The sequence below is a fragment of the Bombina bombina genome, chromosome 3, assembly GCF_027579735.1.
Source record: "Bombina bombina isolate aBomBom1 chromosome 3, aBomBom1.pri, whole genome shotgun sequence".
In the NCBI taxonomy this organism is placed as follows: Eukaryota; Metazoa; Chordata; class Amphibia; order Anura; family Bombinatoridae; genus Bombina; species Bombina bombina.
In genome coordinates this window covers 702,248,804-702,275,673 of record NC_069501.1, presented here as the reverse complement: position 1 = coordinate 702,275,673, position 26,870 = coordinate 702,248,804, and positions in this window count along the sequence as shown.

Here is a 26,870-nt window from a genome sequence, read left to right as displayed (position 1 = left end):
AAGCCTTCTGAATAGAATCAGTAACAAATTCTTTAAAATTCATAGATATATCATGTACATTAGAAGTTGAAGGAACTGCAACCGGCAATGTACTATTACTGATGGACACACTATCTGCATGTAAAAGTTTATCATGGCAACTAATACAAATGACATTAGGAGATATAATCTCCACAATTTTACAACATATGCACTTAGCTTTGGTGGAACCGATGTCAGGCAGCAAAGTTCCAACAGATACTTCTGAGGCAGGATCAGATTGAGACATCTTGCAGAATGTAAAAGAAAAAACAACATATAAAGCAAAATGATCAATTTCCTTATATGACAGTTTCAGGAATGGGAAAAAAAATGCAAATAGCATAGCCCTCTGACATAGAAAAAGGCAAGATGCAAACAGCAATGAGGCAAATAAATAATGAAAAAAGTTTGGCGCCAAGTATGACGCACAACGTAACAATTTTTTTTTTAGCACCAACCATGTCCGGAAGTGACACACGCCTCACTAACGACGCAACCCTGTGTGAAACCTCTGCGTCTATTATGACGCCAGAAATGACGAACTTGCGTCAACGGACGTGCCTTTCGCGCGAAAAAATTCCTGTGCCAAGAATGACACAATAAAGTGTAGCATTTGGCGCACCGCGAGCCTAAGTCAGCCCGCAATTTGAAACAAAGTAGTCAATTGAAAAAAGACTAAACCCCAGGTAAGAAAAAAATATTTCTTAATATTAACTTTTCCCAAATATGAAACTGACAATCTGCAAAAGGAAATACATGAACCTGACTCATGGCAAATATAAGTACAATACATATATTTAGAACTTTATATAAATGCATAAAGTGCCAAACCATAGCTGAGGTGTCTTAAGTAATAAAAACATACTTACCTAAAGACACCCATACACATATAGCAGATAGCCAAACCAGTACTGAAACAGTTATCAGTAGAGGTAATGGTATATGAGAGTATATCGCCGATCTGAAAAGGGAGGTAGGAGATGAATCTCTACGACCGATAACAGAGAACCTATGAAAAAGACCCCAGTTAGGAAAATCATTGCATTCAATAGGTGATACTCTCCATGTCCCTCTGACATTCACTGTACTCTGAGAGGAATCGGGCTTCAAAATGCTGAGAAGCGCATGTCAACGTAGAAATCTTAGCACAAACTTACGTCACCACCTCCATAGGAGGCAAAGTTTGTAAAAACTGAATTGTGGGTGTGGTGAGGAGTGTATTTATAGGCATTTTGAGATTTGGGGAACTTTGCCCCTCCTGGTAGGATTGTATATCCCATACGTCACTAGCTCATGGACTCTTGCCAATTACATGAAAGAAAGAGAATCTAACAAGATAACAATTTAATGTCAACGGAATGCAGAGGCTCAAACGGAACCGGTTGCAAAATCTGAAAGACAAGATTTAGGCTCCAAGGAGGAGCCCCAGATCTAAACATAGGTCTGATCCTAATCAGAGCCTTAACAAAGGACTGCATGTCTGGAAACTCAGCCAGTCTCCGACAGGGCCGAAGTCTGTCCCCTCAGGGAACTAGCAGAAAGGGCCTTCTCCAGCCCATCCTGGAGAAAAGATAAGATCCTGGCAACCTTAATTCTGTGACAGGAAAAACCACGCTCTTCTGTGACAGGAAAAACCACCAGAATAAGTAAGTCTTCCACACCCTGTGGTAGATATGGTTAACTCATCATCGGATAACTGGGACAAAATAGCTAAATCCGATAAATATTTAAATGACTCCGGGTCAGGAGAGTTATGTTTAACCTTTCTCTTGCACTTGTTAGAGCGAGGTAATGCACTGAGGGCCGCAGACACCGCTGTTTGTAACTGTGGCAAAGTCTGCAGGTAGAAGGCACACTCCGGATGGAGGATTAGATGTGCTATGGGGAACTGCATGTGGAGTGGATAATGTAGCAAGGGTAGTAATCTCACGGGACGCTGCGTCCCGAGAGGAAGACGTCTCAGAGGGACTAAGAGCCTTAGCAGGCTTGTCTCCCCTTCTTAGACTTTATAATGGTGTTAAGGCATGTGGAACATAATTGAGTAGGCGGGAAAACCACGGCCTCCTCACAATATAAACAGGTATGATTTAGTACAGAAGAAGTACCTTCTAACATGTCAGAGTGCTCCATAGCTTAGGTTATACCCACAGAAGGACACAAACAAAAAAGTTTTTTATTATAGAAAACTACACCTTTATACTCCCAATGGCTGGGGCACTCACCACCTCGTAGACCCAGACAGTTAACAGAGGAAACGCTCTCCTCAGGTTCAAGTCTCAGACGGAATGGAGGAAATGAACATAGACCACACCTGGTCACATGGAGTGTAAGACAGTACTTCCCCTGTTATTACAAGTACAGCAAGTAATAGGAGTTGTGTTACACTTTCAAAATGAAAGTGAAACTTAAAAGAGAAACCTGTTTGTTCCAGCCAAAAACACACAGTCTATCAGCCCAGGAAAAAAATCACACAAAGCAGCATATAAATAATTAATACACTGATTAATTAACCCCAACGGTTCAATAAACCCCCTTCAGAGGATATTAACCCTGGATCCTATCAAGGTATAAAGTAGCCGCACTGTGACCCTGTTGTAGCGTTTTATGTGTAAAAATTGAAACAATTTTACCTCCAGGATCCATGCTGTGGAACAGAACACAGCCACTCAAGTGTGACAGTCTTATAGCAGCGCTCCTGTCATGGACTTGAGTGAAAGAAAGCAGGCAGTGAAACTCGTCAACACTGATTGATTAGGAGCTGTAAGCAGTAGTCTGGATGGTTTCGCCTAAAAACTTTCCCTGCATCTCCAGACTCTAACTTTCATCAATACTCTTACTGAGAGGTTGACATGACTACTTAAAACTCCAGTCCTATCTCGAAGGGCAGATTCCCTTATTCAGGACACTCTGAATCTTCTAAAACTTCTCTGCCACGTCCAAAGTGACAAAAGGCAAAGAATGACTGGGGTGATGAGGAAGTGGGAGGGATGTTTAAGTCTTTGGCTGGGGTGCCTTTGCCTCCTCCTGGTGACCAGGTGTTGTATTTCCCAACAGTAAGGAATGAAGCCGTGGACTCTACCTATCTTAGGAAGGAAAAGAGTTAGTTCTCAAGGGATTAGAAAAAACAAACAAACAAAAACTTTATTCTTCAATAAGCACCCTTCTAGCCTAAAAAAAACTGTGACTGAATAAAGAAACAGAAGGAGGAGGAACTGTAATCTATAGGCAAATTGTTAAAGCTACGTTAATCACTAAATACATTTCCTGCACCTTATAATTATGAGTGCCATCATTTTAGAACATGAAAGGGTTGCTGCACATATGCAAACATCAATGCTGGGATGCAGTTAAAGGTAGATTTTAACATGGCGGCATCCATGACGAGTGGGAGGCGGAGGGTAACCTCAATATTGTGTTTATAAAATGTATTTAGTGTTTAGCTTCCCTTTAAGGGTACCTTGACAACAGCTGATCATAAGAAAATATGTTATTTGCCAGAGATAGTCTATAACAGTGGTTTTTGCCACAGCCCGGCTGTTGAGAAGCCAGGGTCTATAGGAATAATAATTGTTATCCACTTACATTGCACTACACATGATAAGTTGAAAGGGCTGTATAGTTTATTCCTACTTTGAAGTGGAGAAATTCTGAGACATGATTTATTTTTGACAAAACATAAATTATGCTTACCTGATAGTTTTATTTCCATCGTGGGGAGGAGAGTCCATGGCTTCATTCAATACTATTGGGAATTAAGAACCTGACCACCAGGAGGAGGCAAAGACACCCCAGCAAAGGCTTAAATACCTCTCCCACTCCCCTCATCCACCAGTCATTCTGCTGAGGGAACAAGGAACAGTAGTAGAAACATCAGGGTATAAATGGTGCCAGAAGATAAATTAAATTTAGGTCCGCCCACCGGAGATACGGGCGGGAGCCGTGGACTCTCCTCCCCACGATGGAAATCAAATTATCAGGTAAGCATAATTTATGTTTTCCATCTAAAAGGGGAGGAGAGTCCACGGCTTCATTCATTACTATTGGGAACATATACCCAAGCTCTAGAAGACACTGAATAAAACCAGGAGGGTGAAAGGCAGCCCCTAATCTGAGGGCAACACAGCCTGTAGAACCTTTCTCCCAAAAGCCGCTTCCGCAGACGCAAAAATGTCAAATTTGTAAAACTTTGTAAAAGTATGTAAGGAAGACCAAGTAGCCGCTTACAAATCTGCTCCATAGAGGCCTCATTTTTGAAGGCCCAAGACGAAGCCACCGCTCTAGTGGAATGAGCCGTGATCCTCTGAGGAGGCTTATGTCCCGCTATCTCGTAAACCAACCGGTTCAAGCTCCTCAGCCAAAAAGACAAAGAAGTAGCTGAAGCCCTCTGACCCCTGCGCTTCCCAGAATACACAACAAAAAGATGTAGATTGCCTGAAGTCCTTTGTAGCCTGAAGATAAAACTTCAAGGCACGGACCACATCTAGATTATGAAGTAACCGCTCCTTCGATGAAGAAGGGTTAGAACACAGAGAAGGAACAACTATTTCCTGATTGATGTTACAATTGGACAGCACCTTGGGGAGAAACCCCAAGCCAGTGCGAAGAACAGCCTTATCCGTATGAAAAACCAGATAAGGGGGCCCATGTTGCAAGGCCGCCACTTCAGATACTCTGCGAGCCGAAGCAATGGCCAACAGGAAGAGAACTGTCACACTCGGCCGTTGGGAAGCTCCGTCGGTCCTCTCTGTGTGCTTGATTGGCAGGTAGTCTGAGCCGCCCCTTCCTGATGATGTCACTACCAGGCTTTTTATTCCGGGCTTCCTGTTTCTTCAGTGCCCGTTTGTTTGTTACTCTTTGTGGCTCCTGTGAGGACTTCGCTGTGGAAACTCTCTAACTGCTGATTTTCTGTTGCAAAACTCTGCAAAGACCGACTATGCTGGGTTAACCCTCAAACTTCCTGATAACCTGTTTCCAAATACTGCAAGTATTGTTTATTCTGTGAAACTCTCAAACTGCATGTTAACCTGTTGCCAAACTATGCAAATACTGTTTATTAAGTGTAAACCTTCAAACTGCTTGATATCCCGTTGCCAAATACTGCATAGAGATTTTGATGTTGGAAAGGACCCTGTTCCAGCAGATCCCTGCGACAGGGTAACCTCCATGGCGGAGAGGATGACATCCCCACCAGATCCACAAACCACATCCTCCGCGGCCACGAAGGAGCAATCAGAATGGTCGAAGCTCTCTCCTGCTTTATGCGTGCCACAATACGAGGTAGAAGTGGTAAGGGAGGAAAAATGTATGCTAGATCGAAACCCCAAGGCACCACTAATGCATTTATCAGCTCTGCCTGGGGGTCCCTCGACCCGTAACGGGGGAGTTTGCAATTGAGTCTGGACGCCATGAGATCTATCTCCGGCATCCCCCATCTGAGACAAATCTCCGCAAACACCTCAGGGTGAAGAGACCATTCCCCCTGATGGAATGATTGCATGCTGAGAATGTCCACTTCCCAGTTGTCCACACCCGGGATGTGGATCGCCGAAAGTGAGCAGTTGTTGCCCTCCGCCCATTCCAGTATCCAAGACACCTCCCTCATTGCAAGGGAGCTCCTTGTACCCCCCTGATGATTGATGTAAGCCACCGAAGTAATGTTGTTCGTCTGAAACCTTATGAAGTTGAACGCCCCCAGGCTACGCCTTTAGAGCATTGTAGATCGCTCGAAGTTCCAAAACATTTATCGGTAAAAGGGACTCCAGCCAAGACCATTTTCCCTGTGCCATTCTGGCACCCCAAACAGCTCCCCATCCTGCCAGACTCGCGTCCGTGGTCACAATCTCCCAGGACGGTCTCAAGAAGGATGTCCCCATTGACAGTTGTTCCGGGCGGATCCACCGAGAGAGAGGACAGAACCCGCACATCCATGGATATCAGCTGTGAGAGATCCGAATGATCGCGGTTCCACTGCCTCAACATGCATAACTGAAGAGGCCTGAGATGAAACCTGGCAAATGGAATGACGTCTATTTTGAAGACCATGGGCCCGATCACCTCCCTGAGGATCGAAGGGCCAGACAAGAGGACGCAAGCTTCCTGCGTCTCTGATCCGTGAAAAAAATCTTCATGGCCACTGAGTCTATGATCGTGCCAAGAAACTCCACCCTGGTGCTGGGGACCAGGGAGCTCTTTCCGGAGTTTATCTTACAACCATTAGATTGAAGTAACAGGAGCAGAGACCTTGAATGGTCCACTGCCTGACTGAAGGACGGCGCCTGAACCAGGATGTCATCTAGATAGGGCGCCACTGCAATGCCCCTGGATCTGGCTACAGTGAGCACGGCCCAGAGAACCTTCGTGAAAACTCTTGGGGCCGTCGCCAGAGCGAAATGAAGGGTCACACACGGGAAGTGTTGGTCCAGAAATGCAAATCTTAGGAACTTGAAGTGGTCCCTGTGAATTGGAACATGAAGGTAGGCATCCTTCAAGTCTATCGTGGTCATGAACTGCCCCTCCTGAACTAGGGGCAAAATGGACCTAATTGTTTACATTTTGAACGATGGAACGGACAAAAACTTGTTTAAACACTTCAGATGCAAAATCAGGCGGAACATGCCCTCCTTTTTTGGAACTACAACCAGATTTGAATAATACCCTAGACCCCTTTCTGCAAGGGGTACTGGTACGATAACACCTAGAGAGGAAAGATCCCTCACACATCCTAGAAAGGCCTCTTTCTTTTCCAGCCTTGATGACAGGTTTGACACGAGGAATCTGCCCCTGGGTGGAAAGGACTTGAACCCTATCCTGTACCCCTGGGAGACAACCTCCAGAACCCAGGGGTCCTAAACATCCTGCAACCAGGCTTCGGAGAATAGAGATGACCTGTTGGGGGCCGCCCCTTCATGCCGACTTGGTCTCTCCAGGCTTCTTGTTCTGTTTGGACTTGTTCCAAGACTGAGCAGGCTTCCAAGTTCCCTTGGACTGGTCTGCCTTCACGGCGGGCTGCTGGCGCTGGGCCTTATCCGCACAAAAGGGACGAAAAGTAGGTCCTTTCGGTTTAGCTTTTTTATCTTGGGGAAGAAAGGCACCCTTGCCTCCCATAATCGTGGAAATGATCGAGTCCAGGCCTGGACCGAACAGAATCTCCTTGAAAAGGAAGGGACAGCAACCTCAATTTAGAGGTCATGTCCGCCGACCAAGATTTTAGCCACAAGGCCCTGCGCGATAAAACCGAAAACCCTGGCACTTTAGCATTCAGGTCAATAATATTGGCGTCGCAAATAAAAGAGTTGGCTACCTTCAAAGCTTTAATCTTTTCCTGCACCTCTTCGAAAGAGGGTTCACCCTCAATCATTTCACCCAGGGAATCACACCAATGTGACGCAGCTCCAGCAACCGCGGCTACGGCTGCTGCCGAGTGAAAAACAAACCATGTGTGCTGAAACATCTTTCTCAGCATGTTTTCCAATTATTTTTTTTATTTTTTTATTATTCTTTTTATCAAAGGTACAGAAAATGTGTAAAAGGCATCAATGAGAAATATTACAGCAATGTGGTTACATACAATATATCATTAATATTCTCTCGTGTCATTATTATAATTAGAGTATTCAGTCTTTCTTTGTTGTTTGACACAATGGGCCAGTCCTTTTAACTATATGTGAACAAGATTGTTCGATCTTCGTGTAGTACCATTAAAACAAACAAAACGAGAGAGAAAAAAACAAAAAAAAACAAAAACACAACGACATCAAATTAGGGTAACTTAAACCTGGAGAACAAACTAGGAATTAAACATACTTAAACCTTTAAGTTTCATAATTATCCTCTGGTTTTAGCTCAGGTCTAGAAAAAGTAGTACTTCTTAACAATAAGTAATTGTTACTAATGGCTGAGACGGTCTGGCACTCCCAAATTTATTATGTTGGTACTCTTGAGTATTATTGTGGTGTATTGGTCGCTCCTAATAAGATCGTTGTTAGTGTTATGGGTCTCCTATTGTCTGTGGGTTAGATGAATGTGGTGCAGTTGTAGTGGGCAACGTGGGAGGGCTTGATAGGGAGTCTTGCCATAGGAACCTAGCATTTAGAATTATGTCTGTTTGATTGCGGCGTAGGTAGCCATATTCCTCTAGGGAAAATTGTTCCTCTACTTCTTCTATCCACATGGCCCTACTAAGAGTCATAGTTTTTTTCCAGTGGCGGGCTATTAGTCTCCTCGCACTATTAAGGCCTATCTGAAGGACTAGTGACTTCAGGCGGCACCTCACCTTAGGCAGATTGTTCAGTAAAGCTATGCTTGGGGTTAAGCTAAAGTCAGCTGCTATACATTGTTTGAAATATGTCTCTATTATCTCCCATAAAGGGAGCAATCTGGGACAATGCCACCACATATGTAGCAAATTTCCATGTTCTCCGCACCCTCGCCAGCATTGGTTAGATGTGTTTGGGTATATACTAGCTAGTCTTTGGGGGGTCAAATACCACCGTAAGAGAATTTTAAAATTTAACTCTAGTATCTCAGGGGAAGTTGAGGACTTTTTAACTGATCTAAAAATTTTGTTCCAGTTATCTGTGTCTATATTTTCAGTTAAATCTACGCTCCATTTGGCTGTGTATGCCGGTAAGGCGCTTCCCTGGGTATTAATGAGTAATTTGCGCGAGATTGAAAGCGTACCTCTAGGTATGATGCCAGTATAGCATATTTGTTCAAAGGTAGTTAGCTGTCGCAGTAAGTCTGACTTAAAAGGAGAGGTGTGTATAAAATGGTGCAACTGAGCATATTTTAGCCATTTCGTGAATCTGCCGTCTGCTATGTGATCTAATTTGTCTCTTTCCAAGAGTTTTCCTGCTTCTGTAAAGTTAAATAGCGGGATTGTATAATCCCATTCAGTTAATCGCCTGAACCCTTTATCCAAACCCCCCACCATCTCTATATTTAGTGCAATCGGGAATAGGGGGGACCTATGAGTGGAGATGTGTGGCCTGGAAGCAATGATGTGATCCCAATTTTTGAAAAGTTGTTTGTGAATTTCAAGTTGACTGCAATGAGGGGGTCTGAGGTCTCTTGATACCCAACAGAGGGCATGTACCAGGGGTGCTTTTAGGATGTGAGAGTCTAGTGTTACCCATGCTTTGCGCTCCTGTGTTTTGTGCCAGTCTAGTATCCTTTGCAGTGTCACTGCTTGATAATATTCCTCAACCTTAGGTAAACCCAGTCCCCCATTTGCAGTTGGTCTGTACATCGTGTTTCTGTTAATTCTTGGTCTGCGTTTACCCCACACGAATGTATTAAGGCACTTTTGGAGTCTATTCATGTACCATTGGGGAATATGAAGTGGTATGGTTTGTAGTATGTACAAAATTCTGGGTAAAGTGGTCATTTTTATGGCCTGAACTCGTCCCCACCAGGACAGCGGTTTGTTAGTCCATGTCTTGAGGTCGTGTTGTGTGTTGAGGAGTAGTGTGTTGTAATTTTTGTCAAAAAGAGTAGTCTGGTTAGGCGATAGGTGTATCCCCAGGTATTTTATGGAATCTGATTTTAGCCGCAGTGGGCAGATCAAGGATAGGGATTTAAATTTCGAGTTTGACAGGGTGATATTTAGAATCTCTGACTTTTGCTTATTAACAAGGAAGTTGGAATATCTTCCAAATTTATCTAATTCTATAAGAATTTCTGGGATGGATGTGAGGGGAGAAGATATTGTGAAAAGCACGTCATCAGCGTACATTGCAATTTTATAGTCTTGTTGGCCGATTGGTATTCCCCTAATGTTTTGGTTCCCGCGTACACAAGACGCGAAAACCTCCATCATCAAAATGAATAAAATCGGGGATAAAGGTCAGCCCTGTCGTGTGCCGTTGTTAATTGGGAGCGCTGCTGATAAGAGTCCATTAGCTTTAACTTTGGCGCTTGGGCAAGAGTATAAACTAAAAATTCTATTTATTATTTTCGGGCCGAATCCTATATTTTTTAATGTTAATTTTAGAAATTGCCAATCAGTTCGGTCGAATGCTTTCTCAGCATCGATGGCCACAAGCACTGACTCAATATTATGGTGTTTGGCGTATTCCATAAGTGTTAGGGCTCTAAGGGTATTATCCCTTGCCTCTCGGCCAGGCACAAAGCCCACCTGATCGGTGTGTATAATGTTGTTAAGTATTGGGTTCAGGCGGTTTGCTAAGATTTTTCCTAGTAATTTTATGTCGGTATTGAGGAGTGAGATTGGGCGATAGCTAGCTGGTTCATCCTGTGGTTTGTCAGGTTTTAAGATCACCGATATATGTGCTGTGAGGGAGTCCTTAGAAAGTTGGGTGTTGTCGTCTAGAGCATTGAAATGTTTCAATAGGTGTGGAGCTATTATGGATCTAAACGACTTATAATATAACTTTGTGAGGCCATCAGGGCCAGGGCTTTTCCCCACGGGGAGATCCTTGATGGCTGCTAATATCTCTGTCAGGGTTATGGGTTTTTCCAAGTCTGATATTTGTGTCTGTGTTAGTTTATTTAAGTTAGCTGACTATGTATTCTGTCATTTTTTGCGTGTGTGTTAGTGTTGAGTTGGTTTGTAAATTATATAGTTGGTGATAATAAGCTTGGAAATGTGCAGCTATAGCCTTACTATCTTGAATATACTCTCCCTGTTGGGTTTTTATTTTATGTATATGTGTGAGGGACTTTCTATCTCTGAGAGTGTTTGCAAGTATCTTACCTGGGCGGTTACCCTCATAAAAATATGTCTTGCGAAGCTGCAAAGCTTTCCTCTGAGCTTCTGAGTAGAGTAGTGTTTTAAGTTCATTTCTAGTAGATGTTAAGGCCTGAAGAAGAGCGTGATTGGAAGGTGAGCTTTTGTGCTGTATCTCTAATGTATGGACTTAAATAGTTAAGGTGTTTAATTGAGTGTTATATTGCTTCCTAAGTTGTGCCTTGTGCTTGATGCATTCCCCTCGAAGGACTGTTTTATGGGCTTCCCATACATAGCGGGGTTGTGTTTCTGGTATTGCATTGATGTTAAAATATTCTGCTAATGTGGACGTCAGAGTCTGTACTGTCGGTGGGTGATGAAGGAGGAATGCGTCTAATCTCCACATAAAAGGATGTATTGGAGTGTCTGGCCAGTTCAGTTTAAGACTGATCATTGAATGGTCCGTCCATACAGTTGGGGTAATGTCCGTATCTATCATCAATGAGAGATTTGCTTGGTCTAGGTAGAAATGATCAATTCTGGAATACATTGCCCATGGGTGAGAGTAGAATGTAAAATTACATTGTGAGGGGCGTTGTGTTCTCCAAGTGTCAACCAAACCTGAATCTTTGATACAGTTGAACACCGAGTTAGGTGTCCGTGGTGCATTTGCGGATGTCGAATCTAGGATGGGATCTAGAATAGTGTTAAGGTCCCCTCCCATAACTACAGTGCCTTTACGGGTTTCCTGTATCATTACTTTTAGTCTGTTAAAGAACCTATTCTTATTTGAATTGGGGGCATATATATTGACCAGTGTGATGGGTCTATTGTATATTAATCCCACCAATATAAGGATCCTGCCCTCTTTGTCCGATGTGGTATGTAGGAGTTTGAATAGTAGGGAGCGATGGACAAGTATCCCCACACCATTTTTCTTTTTTTCGTGAGAATTGAAAAAGCTGAGGGGGAAATTTCTGTTGTAGAATTTAGGCTCACTCGCCTTGGCGAAGTGTGTTTCCTGCACAAATACTATGGAACTGTTTTGCTTATTGAACCACTGCAAAGCCACCGACCTTTTTGTGGGAGAATTGAGGCCCTTAGTGTTTTGTGAGGTTAGTAGTAGTGATCTACGTGTCATTTTTATATCTAATCTTATGCTGTGCGCTTAAGCTGCATTCTGCGGGTCTTACCATGGAATGTTGCCATATGTCACTATAGGGAGCTACTGTTGTGATGGTTTGGGAGTACCTTAGAGAGCGATGGGACGTGCCAGAGTTACCGTCTTTGAGGTGCACAGAGTTGAGGGTTAATCTGAGCTTCATGAGGACACTGTAAAATAACAATAACAAGTTAAATAAACAATGTAACAAACAAATAACAAGTTCAATTAACATTTAAAAGGAGCTAATAAACTTGTCTCGGGAATGGGGGGGTTACTCCGATTCTCGATAAGGAAGTGGGGGAGTGGGGGAGGAGGGGTAGCAGTACTACTACTATCATTCCCCTTAGGTTACTTTAGTGTTAGTCTTGAGAAGGAAATTTTTCACATTGTGGAGATATTATGGGTTTAAATTAAGGTGATATATGACTTTACGGCTATATGAAATAAAGTACTTAGCCCTTTTTTTGCTTCCAGCAAAGGAATGTTCTTAACAGGTAGGGCGGTGGAGTGGGGAGCACTCCAATCTAAAACGAAAGGTCTTCTGTGAATCCCTTTCTTGTGTAGATATTCCTGGGTTCCAATATGTTGACGGTGTTTCTCAAGGTGGTTCTGCAGTAGAGGATTGAGAGGTAACGGGCACAGGTGAGGTTGTTTTGCGTTTCCTGTTGATTGTGGTCCATTTCTGACGTTGAGGTTTTACCAGAGGAGGTTCTTTGGTTAAGGACTCCTCCATGTGGTCTGATATTTGGGGGATTTGCTTCGGAGTTGGGATATTCAGTTGTGAGCAGAAGGAGGGTAGATCCTCTAAGTCCTTATATACGATTTCCTTGTTCTCTTTAATCACTCTGATAGCGAAAGGAAATCCCCAGCGATATGGAATGTTATGATCCTTTAGATGGGTAGTGAGAAACTTAACTTCTCTCCGTCTAGAGAGGGTTAACGGGCTTAAGTCCGCAAAAATTTGAATGCTGTCCCCCTCTTTGCGAATTGGGGCTTTCTTCCTAGCCGCTGCTAATAATTTTTCTTTGTCTTTAAAGTTGTGGCAGCGGAGTATGACATCCCTTGGGGGCGCTTTAGTCTGGGTTTCAGGGCTCTATGCATTCTATCTATAGATATGTTGGCGCCCTCTGTACCGTCTAGGAGAAAGCTAAAGAGGTCCTGTATGTATTGTGGTAGCGTTGCGTTTAAGATATTCTCAGATATCCCTCTTATCCTTAAATTTTGACGCCTACCTCTGTTATCTAAATCCTCAATCTGCATTTGTCTGATCTCGCTATTTTGGTATTGAAGTTGCATGGTATGCAGATTGAATGGTTCAGAGATTTCCTCTGCATGTTCCTCCAGCTGGAGCACTCTATTTCCTAAATCTATGATGTCGCTTTTCACCTCAGTCAGGCTTTCTTTTATTAGTAGGCTAACTTGACTCATAAAAGATTCAAAGTCTTCTTTTGTTGGGAGAGATCTTAGGTCTGCTCTAGTAATGGGCAGGTTGGAGTCTGACAATGTAGCATCAAGATCTTCATCCTGTGTGTCGCTGCTGGCTTGTGGTGAACTAGATGAAGTAGAGGTAGTCGTGTCCACTGCTTTAAAAAATGAGTTCAATTTAGCTGATGCTGTAGTGGCAGGTTTGCTGGTTTTATCCCCCTTGGGGGGGGCGCTTGGACGTCATTTATACTGAACACTGTCAATTGCAGATATCAGTGGATTTGTTTGCTATGTGGCTTGCTATTATTGGTCATATGGGATATTAAAGGGGGTGTAGCTGAGCTGTTTTATCAACTCTTTCAATGTATAGAGAAAAGTGTTAACCCCTAGTAAAGTGTCTGAACAGTCAATTTATTCCCCACTGTTGTATCTAGTAGGATTGGCCCTTCCTATGCTCACCCTTCTGTCGTAATGATTTGCGGCTGCTAGGCCTGAGGTCTCCGGTCTGGCTTTGCTGTTCGGGTAGGTGCTGTCGCTAGCTTCAGGGGATGTTGTCTGATGTAGGCTTATGTTAGCGTTCTCATTCTCCCCCTGTATATTGTTGTAGGTAGTTTAGCTGTCCGGTGCAGCGCTCCGGTCGCTGCCTGCCGTTATGTGAGACTTACGGGTCTTCCTTGTTGCGCCGTTTTGTGAACCTGATGATATAAAATGGTGCCGCCTTGCTTTTACTGTCGCGTAGTTGTACGGCTCAGATAACACTGTCAGGATCGCTGTTCAGGTGTCCTATGTTTCTAAGGTATGTGCTCTGGATGTTGAGCCGTTGTTAAATGACAGGCTTGCGCTTTTCACTTATACTTTCACTCCTTCATTTCTGTTTTAAGGGGAAAGCCACACGGAGCATTACAATTTTGCAGCCATGCTGTTTCCCGGCTGGCTCCGCCCCCCCGTTTTCCAATTTTTTATCCATCGGCTCTTTGAAGAACGAACTATCCGCTTAGAGAGAGTGGAAATGGCCCCATCCACCCAAGGAATGTTCCCCACAACTCTAACTGAGCCTCCGGAACGGGGAAAATTACTTGAAGGACGAAGAAGGGGAAAAGGAAGAACCTAATCGAGCCCATTCGTTCTTAAAAATGTTAGCCATCTTTACAGGAACCGGGAAGGTCTGTGGTACCACCCTGTCCTCATAAACCTTATCTAGCTTAGGGATAGAAGGTTCCTACGGAAGCTTCGGCTCCGGAAACCTCTAGAGTAGCAAGCACTTGCTTTATCAAAAAGCGCTAATTCTCCGTCTTAAACCTATAGTCAGGCTCCTCTGCTGGAGCTTTAGATGACGCGGATTCCGACCCAGGAGGAGTGCCTTCTGACGGGTCGGAGTGGGCCCCTTCATCGAACCACTCAGCAGGAGTATCTGACGAAGACAAGGCCCTACGCTTGCGCTTAGCAGAACGTGGTAAGGCGTGGATCACTTTAGAAACCGTCGTCTGCAGTTGATCCGCAAAATCTGTCGGCCAACATATCTCTCCTGAAGGAGCGACAGTCGTGCCCCGGGGCACTGCATGTGTCAACTCGGGAACGCACCTCACTGGACGGAGAACCCTCAGAGGTGGGCGGCTCAGTGGTACTAGACATTCTTTTAGTCATAGATGTCTCGACCCTCTCAAGGCATGTGGAACAAAATTGGGAAGGCTGGTCTACTGGAACCTCACAATACACACAGGTATGAGACTTTGTCAAAGAGGAAGAACCGTCTAACACATCAGAATCCTCCATAGCTTACGCTTTTATTAGAATAAAAGAGAAATTAACAGGCACCTTTCCGTTTCGTCTCCTCTGACGCAGATCAGACCGGAAGTGAAGAGCCCCACTCAGTCACGCTGGTGCCAAGCAGGACGGCCCCTGCCTAAAGGAGAAAACACGTCAAAAAGGAAATTTATGCTTACCTGATAAATTTATTTCTTTTACGATATGACGAGTCCACAAATTTCATCCTTACTTGTGGGATATCGCCTCCTGGCCAGCAGGAAGTGGCAAAAAGCTCCACAGCAGAGCTGCATATATAGCCCCTCCCTTCCCTCCCCCTCCAGTCATTCGACCGAAGTTAGGAAGAGAAAGGAAAGGCCAAGGAGCAGAGGTGACTGAAGTTTAACAAAAATAAAAATCTGTCTTTAGAAAAATAACAGGGTGGGCCGTGGACTCGTCATATCGTAAAAGAAATAAATTTATCAGGTAAGCATAAATTTCCTTTTCTTTTACAAGATATGACGAGTCCACGGATTTCATCCTTACTTGTGGGATACAATACCAAAGCTATAGGACACGGATGAAAGGGAGGGACAAGACAGGGACCTAAACGGAAGGCACCACTGCTTGAAGAACCTTTCTCCCAAAAACAGCCTCAGAAGAAGCAAAAGTATCAAATTTGGAAAAAGTATGAAGAGATGACCAAGTTGCAGCCTTGCAAATCTGTTCAACAGAAGCATAATTTTTAAATGCCCATGTGGAAGCCACAGCCCTAGTAGAATGAGCCGTAATTCTTTCAGGAGGCTGCTGTCCAGCAGTCTCGTATGCCAAATGGATGATACTCTTCAGCCAAAAAGAAAGAGAGGTAGCCATAGCTTTCTGACCCCTACGTTTCCCAGCAAAAACCACAAACAAAGAAGAGGTTTGACGAAAATCCTTAGTCACCTGCAAATAAAATTTCAAGGCATGAACTACATCTAAGTTATGTAGCAGACTGTCCTTCTTAGAAGAAGGGTTAGGACATAATGAAGGAACAACAATTTCCTGATTAATATTCGTTAGAAACAACCTTAGGAAGAAAACCAGGTTTGGTACGTAACACCACCTTATCAGCATGGAAAATAAGATAAGGTGTAGCACATTGTAAAGCCGAAAGCTCAAACTCTGTGAGAAGAAATAGCAACCAAAAATAAAACTTTCCAAGATAATAAATTAATATCTATGGAATGCATGGGTTCAAACGGAACCCCTTGAAGAACTTTAAGAACTAAATTCAAGTGCCAAGGAGGAGCAATTGGTCTAAATACAGGCCTGATTCTAGTCAGAGCCTGACATAAAGGTTGAACATCTGGAACATCTGCCAGACGTTTATGTAGCAAAATGGACAAAGCAGAAATCTGTCCCTTTAAGGAACTTGCTGATAACCCTTTCTCCAATCCTTCTTGGAGAAAAGATAAAATCCTGGGAATCCTAACTCTACTCCATGAGTAGCCCTTGGATTCACACCAATAAAGATATTTACGGCATATTTTATGGTAAATCTTTCTAGTAACAGGCTTACGTGCCTGGATCCAGATATCAATGACCGAATCTCCAAGCAGTCAGCTGCAGAGAAATTAGATTCGGATGATGGAAGGGTCCCTGAATGAGAAGGTCCTGCCTCAATGGAAGCTTCCATGGCGGCAGAGATGACATGTCCACCAGATCGGCTTACCAAGTCCTGCGAGGCCACGCAGGAGAGATGAGAATCACTGAAGCCCTCTCCTGTTTGATCCGAGCAATCACCCGGGGAAGGAGAACAAACAGCGGAAACACATAAGCTAGGTTGAACGACCAGGGCACTGCCAAGGCATCTATCAGTTCGGCCTGAGGATCCCTGGACCTGGATCCGTATCTCAGGAGTTTGGCATTCTGACGAGATGCCATAAGATCCAACTGCCCCATTTGAGTGGCAAAGACCTCCGGATGAAGTTCCCATTCCCCAGGATGAAACGTCTGTCCGCTCAAAAAGTCCGGTTCCCAGTTGTCCACTCCTGGGATGTAGATTGCCCACTGAATTATTTTGGGTACTTCTGTCATAGCTAAGGAATTCCTTGTTCCTCCCTGATGATTGATGTAAGCCACAGTCGTCATGTTGTCCGACTGTAACCGGATGAATTTGACCGATGCCAACCAAGGCCAAGCCTGGAGAGCATTGAATATTGACCTCAACTCCAGAATATTGATTGGAAGTAGAGACTCTGACCGAGTCCACACACCCTGAGCCTTCAGGGAATTTCAAACTGCACCCCATCCTAGTAGACTGGCGTCCGTTGTCACTATCACCCATGAGGGTCTGCAGAAGCACGTCCCCTGGGGCAGATGATCCGGCGACAACCACCAAAGAAGAGAGTCTCTTGTCTCCTGATCCAGATCTATCCGAGGAGATAAATTTGCATAATCTCCATTCCACTGTCTGAGCATGCTCAGTTGTAGAGGTCTGAGATGAAAACGCGCAAACGGGATGATGTCCATAGCCGCCACCATCAATCCAATTACCTCCATGCACTGAGCCACTGATGGCTGAGGAGTGGACTGAAGGGTTCGGCATGTCTCCAGAATCTTTAACATTCTGACTTCTGTCAAAAAGATTTTCATGGATACGGAGTTCCCAAGAAAAGGACTTTTGTCTGTGGAATTAGTAAACTCTTTTCTAGATTCACCTTTCACCCATGAGTCCTTAGAAAGGACAGAACCATCTTGGTATGGGACTTTGCCAGTTGAAAAGTGGACGCCTGGATTAGAATATCGTCTAGATAAGGCGCCACTGCAATGCCCCGCGGTCTGAGAACCGCTTGCAAAGACCCTAGAACTTTCGTGAAGATTCTGGGTGCCGTGGCCAGCCCGAAGGGAAGAGCCACGAACTGAAAATGTTTGTCCAGGAAGGCAAGCCTTAGAAACTGGTGATGATCTCTGTGGATAGGAATGTGAAGATATGCATCCTTTAAATCCACGGTAGTCATATATTGACCCTCCTGGATCAATGGAAGAATGGTCCGAATCGTTTCCATCTTGAAAGATGGGACTCTGAGAAACTTGTTTAGACTCTTGAGATCTAAAATGGTTCCATTCCTGTTTAGTGGAAGAGGAAGAAGGGACACCCTTGAAATTTCGAAAGGAAAGAAAATTACTCTGTCTCCTTTGCTTGGACGTCTTGTCCTGAGGGAGGAGATGACACCTTCCGTAATGTCAGAGATAATCTCCTTTAATTCAGGTTCAAATAAAGTCTTTCCTTTGAAAGGGATAGCTAATAGCTTAGATTTAGGGGAAACATCCGCAGACCAAGATTTCAACCATAAGGCTCTGTGAGCTACAATGGCTAACCCTGCATACTTAGCCGCCAACTTGGCAATCTGAAAGGCGGCGTCCGTAACAAAGGAATTGGCTAGCTTAAGGGCTTTGATTCTATCCAATATTTCCTCTAAAGGAGTCTCAGTCTTAAGAGGCTCTTCTAGGGCATCAATCCAAAAGGCAGCCGCAGTTGTAACAGGTACAATGCAGGCTGTTGGTTGCAATAGAAACCCTTGATGAATAAACAGCTTATTTAGAAGACCCTCCAACTTTTTATCCATAGGGTCTTTGAAAGCACAACTGTCCTCAATAGGAAGTCGTACACTTAGCTAGAGTAGAAATAGCTCCCTCCACCTTACGAATCATTTGCCAAACATCCCTAACAGTGTCAGGTAAAGGGTACATTTTTGTAAATATAGGGGAAGGAGAAAAAGGTATACCTGGCCTTTCCCATTCCTTGTTAATAATTTCCGAAATTCTTTTAGGAATCGGAAAAACATCAGCGTAAGTAGGAACCTCCAAATATCTGTCCATCTTACACAATTTCTCTGGAGGGACTACAATAGAGTCACAGTCGTCCAGAGTTAGCAAAACCTCCCGCAATAACAGACGAAGGTGTTCAAGCTTAAATCTGAAGGACATCACGTCCGAATCTGCCTTGTGTAATGCACTACCTGAATCAGACAGTTCTCCTTCTGATAAAACCTCCCTACCCCCCCCTTTAGAGACCTGGGTGGGAAGATCGGAGATCGCCATCAAGGAATCAGAAGACACCTGACCTACCTGGGTCTCTATTCTACTACGTTTCCCCTGTAGTACTGGCAACTTAGATAACACCTCTGTAAGGGTTGAGGAGATAACAGTAGCCATATCCTGCAGAGTGAATGATGCAGACACCGATGAAGAACATGGTGTCGCCTGAGTGGGCGTTATGGGCTGAGACGCTTGGGATTGAACTTTATCCTGAACCTCATCATTCTGAGTACAATCATCATTATCCTCAGATAAGAAAATTTGTTCTTTGCACTGTAATGCCCTAGTTATACATGAAGGACAAAGTGTAACAGGGGGTTCCACAATGGCATTTAAACACATAAGGCATGCATTGTGCTCATCCATCTTAATAACGAGAAACATTAAGCAAATTCAATTTACACACTGGATTTTGACTGAAAAAATAAAAATACTAAATACTGTGTCTTTAAGATTTCAATTCACACAGTAATCCGTGTTTCTTTAAATTAAACAAGATAAGCAAAAAACTGTTTGAACAACCATAGCCATATCCTGCAGAGTGAATGATGCAGACACCGATGAAGAACATGGTGTCGCCTGAGTGGGCGTTATGGGCTGAGACGCTTGGGATTGAACTTTATCCTGAACCTCATCATTCTGAGTACAATCATCATTATCCTCAGATAAGAAAATTTGTTCTTTGCACTGTAATGCCCTAGTTATACATGAAGGACAAAGTGTAACAGGGGGTTCCACAATGGCATTTAAACACATAAGGCATGCATTGTGCTCATCCATCTTAATAACGAGAAACATTAAGCAAATTCAATTTACACACTGGATTTTGACTGAAAAAATAAAAATACTAAATACTGTGTCTTTAAGATTTCAATTCACACAGTAATCCGTGTTTCTTTAAATTAAACAAGATAAGCAAAAAACTGTTTGAACAAGAGAAAAGCTCTTAAGTCCTTTTTCCCTGTTAACCGCTAATATGCTTAGGCAATAACCCACAAGTTTAACACACAGGTGTCTTTTAAACTTAAAAACTGCCTCGTCATCGGCTCCTACCTGATCCTGAGACCGCCAACTAACAAGAACTCAATCCGGAACAGCAGGCGTCTAGACCGGAAAAACAACTGCAATGATAACACTGAGAGCGATATGAAAGCGTGCAAGTCCCACGCTCCGCCTCTCGTGGGCGTCAATCTAATCCCGGTAACCTCCACCATTAACCGGAGGACAGAGGAACAAATATGCTTCTCCTTAGTGTGCAGTAAAGTAAAAACACTACTCAACACGCTCCCTTGTGTCTCCAGCTCCAAAAGAATTAGTCACACACCACATTCCAGCACTTCAGGACACATAATAAAAAACGCCTGAGTGTCTGGTAAAATAAGTACACATTAGTCCAGCTCCCCAATAAATGATTCCTTGAGAGGGATAGGTACTGTCCCCTTGTGTATATATCCCAGTGCTTCTAGATAATATCGCTAGAGTGTCTGGTTTAGTCACTAACTTATAGTAAAGCATTGTGAATATACAGTCCAACTGAGATTCTGTGTTTATGTCCCAGAAAAAAGAACTGCACTTACCTTCATGCTGAGTAACAGCATGAATAAACTTCACAGTGTCAAGAGGTCCACCCTTTATCCTCCTGAGGTCCTGTGAAACAGAGAAGTCTTAGTTAAGAATGTCCAAGACTTTGTACAGCAAACGCAGCATAATTCTGGGAGGCACAGTGGAGACAAAAATCCACCAGTTCCCACAGTGTGAACTACTTAAAGCTGCTCTTTAATAAAATAGTACACTTTGGTACCATTTAAAAACAAACTCTTGATTGAAGAATCTAAAACTAACACCTCACTTTACCTCTTCCTATCACTAACACAGGCAAAGAGAATGAGGGAAGGGAGGGGCTATATATGCAGCTCTGCTGTGGAGCTCTTTGCCACTTCCTGCTGACCAGGAGGCGATATCCCACAAGTAAGGATGAAATCCGTGGACTCATCATATCTTGTAAAAGAAAAGGGCCGCGCAAAACTCCCAGAAAGAACCTAATAGTTCCACACATTGCCAGAGCCTTATCCCGCACAGTGCAGCAATGACACAATAAACAATATCATGTATAAACACTCCCTGTTCAATAATCCTCCTACCAGGAATATTAATCCTTGATTCTGTAAAGATAAAAAACATAATTTATGCTTACCTGATAAATTCCTTTCTTCTGTTGTGTGATCAGTCCACGGGTCATCATTACTTCTGGGATATAACTCCTCCCCAACAGGAAATGCAAGAGGATTCACCCAGCAGAGCTGCATATAGCTCCTCCCCTCTACGTCACTCCCAGTCATTCGACCAAGAATCAACGAGAAAGGAGAAACCAAGGGTGAAGTGGTGACTGGAGTATAATTTAAAAGATATTTACCTGCCTTAAAAAACAGGGCGGGCCGTGGACTGATCACACAACAGAAGAAAGGAATTTATCAGGTAAGCATAAATTATGTTTTCTTCTGTTATGTGTGATCAGTCCACGGGTCATCATTACTTCTGGGATACCAATACCAAAGCAAAAGTAAACGGATGACGGGAGGGATAGGCAGGCTCATTATACAGAAGGAACCACTGCCTGAAGAACCTTTCTCCCAAAAATAGCCTCCGAAGAAGCAAAAGTGTCAAATTTGTAAAATTTGGAAAAAGTATGAAGCGAAGACCAAGTTGCAGCCTTGCAAATCTGTTCAACAGAGGCATCATTCTTAAAGGCCCAAGTGGAAGCCACAGCTCTAGTAGAATGAGCTGTAATTCTTTCAGGAGGCTGCTGTCCAGCAGTCTCATAGGCTAAACGAATTATGCTACGAAGCCAGAAGGAGAGAGAGGTAGCCGAAGCCTTATGACCTCTCCTCTGACCAGAGTACACGACAAACAGGGAAGACGTTTGTCGAAAATCCTTAGTTGCCTGCAAGTAGAACTTGAGGGCACGAACTACATCCAGATTGTGTAGAAGACGTTCCTTCTTTGAAGAAGGATTCGGGCACAGAGAAGGCACCACGATCTCTTGATTGATGTTCCTGTTAGTGACTACCTTAGGTAAGAACCCAGGTTTTGTACGCAGAACTACCTTATCTGAATGAAAAATCAAATAAGGAGAATCACAATGTAAAGCTGATAACTCAGAGACTCTCCGAGCCGAAGAAATAGCCATTAAAAATAACACTTTCCAAGATAACAACTTTATATCAATGGAATGAAGGGGTTCAAACGGAACTCCTTGTAGAACGTTAAGAACAAGGTTTAAACTCCATGGCGGAGCAACAGTTTTAAACACAGGCTTGATCCTAGCTAAAGCCTGACAAAAGGCCTGGACGTCTGGATTTTCTGACAGACGCCTGTGTAACAAGATGGACAGAGCTGAGATCTGTCCCTTTAATGAGCTAGCCGATAAACCCTTTTCTAAACCTTCTTGTAGAAAGGACAATATCCTAGGAATCCTAACCTTACTCCAGGAGTAACCTTTGGATTCGCACCAGTATAGGTATTTACGCCATATCTTATGGTAAATCCTTCTGGTAACAGGCTTCCTAGCCTGTATCAGGGTATCAATAACCGACTCAGAAAACCCACGTTTTGATAAAATCAAGCGTTCAATTTCCAAGCAGTCAGCTTCAGAGAAGTTAGATTTTGATGTTTGAATGGACCCTGTATCAGAAGGTCCTGTCTTAGAGGTAGAGACCAAGGCGGACAGGATGACATGTCCACTAGATCTGCATACCAAGTCCTGCGTGGCCATGCAGGCGCTATTAGAATCACTGATGCTCTCTCCTGTTTGATTTTGGCAATCAATCGAGGAAGCAGCGGGAAGGGTGGAAACACATAAGCCATCCCGAAGTTCCAAGGTGCTGTCAAAGCATCTATCAGAACCGCTCCCGGATCCCTGGATCTGGACCCGTAGCGAGGAAGTTTGGCGTTCTGGCGAGACGCCATGAGATCTATCTCTGGTTTGCCCCAACGTCGAAGTATTTGGGCAAAGACCTCCGGATGAAGTTCCCACTCCCCCGGATGAAAAGTCTGGCGACTCAAGAAATCCGCCTCCCAGTTCTCCACTCCCGGGATGTGGATTGCTGACAGGTGGCAAGAGTGAGACTCTGCCCAGCGAATTATCTTTGATACTTCTATCATTGCTAGGGAGCTTCTTGTCCCTCCCTGATGGTTGATGTAAGCTACAGTCGTGATGTTGTCCGACTGAAACCTGATGAACCCCCGAGTTTTTAACTGGGGCCAAGCCAGAAGGGCATTGAGAACTGCTCTCAATTCCAGAATGTTTATTGGCAGGAGACTTTCCTCCTGACTCCATTGTCCCTGAGCCTTCAGAGAATTCCAGACAGCGCCCCAACCTAGTAGGCTGGCGTCTGTTGTTACAATTGTCCAGTCCGGCCTGCTGAATGGCATCCCCCTGGACAGATGTGGCCGAGAAAGCCACCATAGAAGAGAGTTTCTGGTCTCTTGATCCAGATTCAGAGTAGGGGACAAGTCTGAGTAATCCCCATTCCACTGACTCAGCATGCACAATTGCAGCGGTCTGAGATGTAGACGTGCAAAGGGTACTATGTCCATTGCTACTACCATTAAGCCGATCACCTCCATGCATTGAGCTACTGACGGGAGTTGAATGGAATGAAGGACACGGCATGCATTTAGAAGCTTTGTTAATCTGTCTTCTGTCAGATAAATCTTCATTTCTACAGAATCTATAAGAGTCCCCAAGAATGGAACTCTTGTGAGAGGGAAGAGAGAACTCTTCTTTTCGTTCACTTTCCATCCATGCGACCTTAGAAATGCCAGAACTAACTCTGTATGAGACTTGGCAGTTTGAAAGCTTGAAGCTTGTATCAGAATGTCGTCTAGGTACGGAGCTACCGAAATTCCTCGCGGTCTTAGTACCGCCAGAAGGGCACCCAGAACCTTTGTGAAGATTCTTGGAGCCGTAGCCAATCCGAATGGAAGAGCTACAAACTGGTAATGCCTGTCTAAGAAGGCAAACCTTAGATACCGGTAATGATCTTTGTGAATCGGTATGTGAAGGTAAGCATCCTTTAAATCCACTGTGGTCATGTACTGACCCTTTTGGATCATGGGTAAGATTGTCCGAATAGTTTCCATTTTGAACGATGGAACTCTTAGGAATTTGTTTAGGATCTTTAAATCCAAGATTGGCCTGAAAGTTCCCTCTTTTTTGGGAACCACAAACAGGTTTGAGTAAAACCCTTGTCCTTGTTCCGACCGCGGAACCGGATGGATCACTCCCATTAATAACAGATCTTGTACACAGCGTAGAAACGCTTCTTTCTTTATCTGGTTTGTTGACAACCTTGACAGATGAAATCTCCCTCTTGGGGGAGAGAATTTGAAGTCTAGAAGGTATCCCTGAGATATGATCTCTAGCGCCCAGGGATCCTGAACATCTCTTGCCCAAGCCTGGGCGAAGAGAGAGAGTCTGCCCCCCACTAGATCCGGTCCCGGATCGGGGGCCCTCGGTTCATGCTGTCTTTGGGGCAGCAGCAGGTTTCCTGGCCTGCTTGCCCTTGTTCCAGGACTGGTTAGGTTTCCAGCCTTGTCTGTAACGAGCAACAGCTCCTTCCTGTTTTGGTGCAGTGGAAGTTGGTGCTGCTCCTGCTTTGAAATTCCGAAAGGGACGAAAATTAGACTGTCTAGCCTTAGCTTTGGCTTTGTCTTGAGGCAGGGCGTGGCCCTTACCTCCTGTAATGTCAGCGATAATTTCTTTCAAACCGGGCCCAAATAAAGTTTGCCCCTTGAAAGGTATATTAAGTAATTTGGACTTAGAAGTTACATCAGCTGACCAGGATTTTAGCCACAGCGCCCTACGTGCCTGAATGGCGAATCCTGAGTTCTTAGCCGTAAGTTTGGTTAAATGTACTACGGCCTCCGGAATGAATGAATTAGCTAGTTTAAGGACTCTAAGCCTGTCCGTAATGTCGTCCAGCGTAGCTGAACTAAGGTTCTCTTCCAGAGACTCAATCCAAAATGCTGCCGCAGCCGTAATCGGCGCGATGCATGCAAGGGGTTGCAATATAAAACCTTGTTGAACAAACATTTTCTTAAGGTAACCCTCTAATTTTTTATCCATTGGATCTGAAAAAGCACAGCTATCCTCCACCGGGATAGTGGTACGCTTAGCTAAAGTAGAAACTGCTCCCTCCACCTTAGGGACCGTTTGCCATAAGTCCCGTGTGGTGGCGTCTATTGGAAACATCTTTCTAAATATTGGAGGGGGTGAGAACGGCACACCGGGTCTATCCCACTCCTTAGTAACAATTTCAGTTAGTCTCTTAGGTATAGGAAAAACGTCAGTACTCGCCGGTACCCGCAAAGTATTTATCCAACCTACACAATTTCTCTGGTATTGCAACAGTGTTACAATCATTAAGAGCCGCTAAAACCTCCCCTAGTAATACACGGAGGTTCTCCAATTTAAATTTAAAATTTGAAATATCTGAATCCAATCTGTTTGGATCAGAACCGTCACCCACAGAATGAAGCTCTCCGTCCTCATGCTCTGCAAGCTGTGACGCAGTATCAGACATGGCCCTAGTATTATCAGCGCACTCTGTTCTCACCCCAGAGTGATCACGCTTGCCTCTTAGTTCTGGTAATTTAGCCAAAACTTCGGTCATAACAGTAGCCATATCTTGTAATGTTATCTGTAATGGCCGCCCAGATGTACTAGGCGCCACAATATCACGCACCTCCCGGGCGGGAGATGCAGGTACTGACACGTGAGGCGAGTTAGTCGGCATAACTCTCCCCTCGCTGTTTGGTGAAATTTGTTCAATTTGTACAGATTGGCTTTTATTTAAAGTAGCATCAATACAGTTAGTACATAAATTTCTATTGGGCTCCACCTTGGCATTGGAACAAATGACACAGGTATCTTCCTCTGAATCAGACATGTTTAACACACTAGCAATAAACTTGCAACTTGGTTACAATCTTATTTAACAAAAACGTTTTTAATCACAGTCAATATATAAGTCTCACAGCTCTGCTGAGAGAATCTACCTCCCTCCAAAGAAGTTTGAAGACCCCTGAGTTCTGTTAGAGATGAACCGGATCATGCAGGAAATACAAGAGTAACTGACTGGAAATTTTTGATGCGTAGCAAAGAGCGCCAAAAACGGCCCCTCCCCCTCACACACAGCAGTGAGAGAGAAACGAAACTGTCACAATTAAAACAAGCAACTGCCAAGTGGAAAAATAATGCCCAAACATTTATTCACTCAGTACCTCAGAAAATGCAAACGATTCTACATTCCAGCAAAAACGTTTAACATAATAAATACCTATTAAAAGGTTTAATGTACTTTTAACAGAGTAATTCCAGTGAAATACCATCCCCAGAATACTGAAGTGTAGAGTATACATACATGTCATTATAACGGTATGGCAGGATTTTCTCATCAATTCCATTCAGAAAATAAAAACTGCTACATACCTCAATGCAGATTCATCTGCCCGCTGTCCCCTGATCTGAAGCTTTTACCTCCCTCAGATGGCCGAGAAACAGCAATATGATCTTAACTACTCCGGTTAAAATCATAGTAAAAACTCTGGTAGATTCTTCTTCAAACTCTGCCAGAGAGGCAATAACACGCTCCGGTGCTATTGTAAAATAACAAACTTTTGATTGAAGTTATAAAAACTAAGTATAATCACCATAGTCCTCTCACACATCCTATCTAGTCGTTG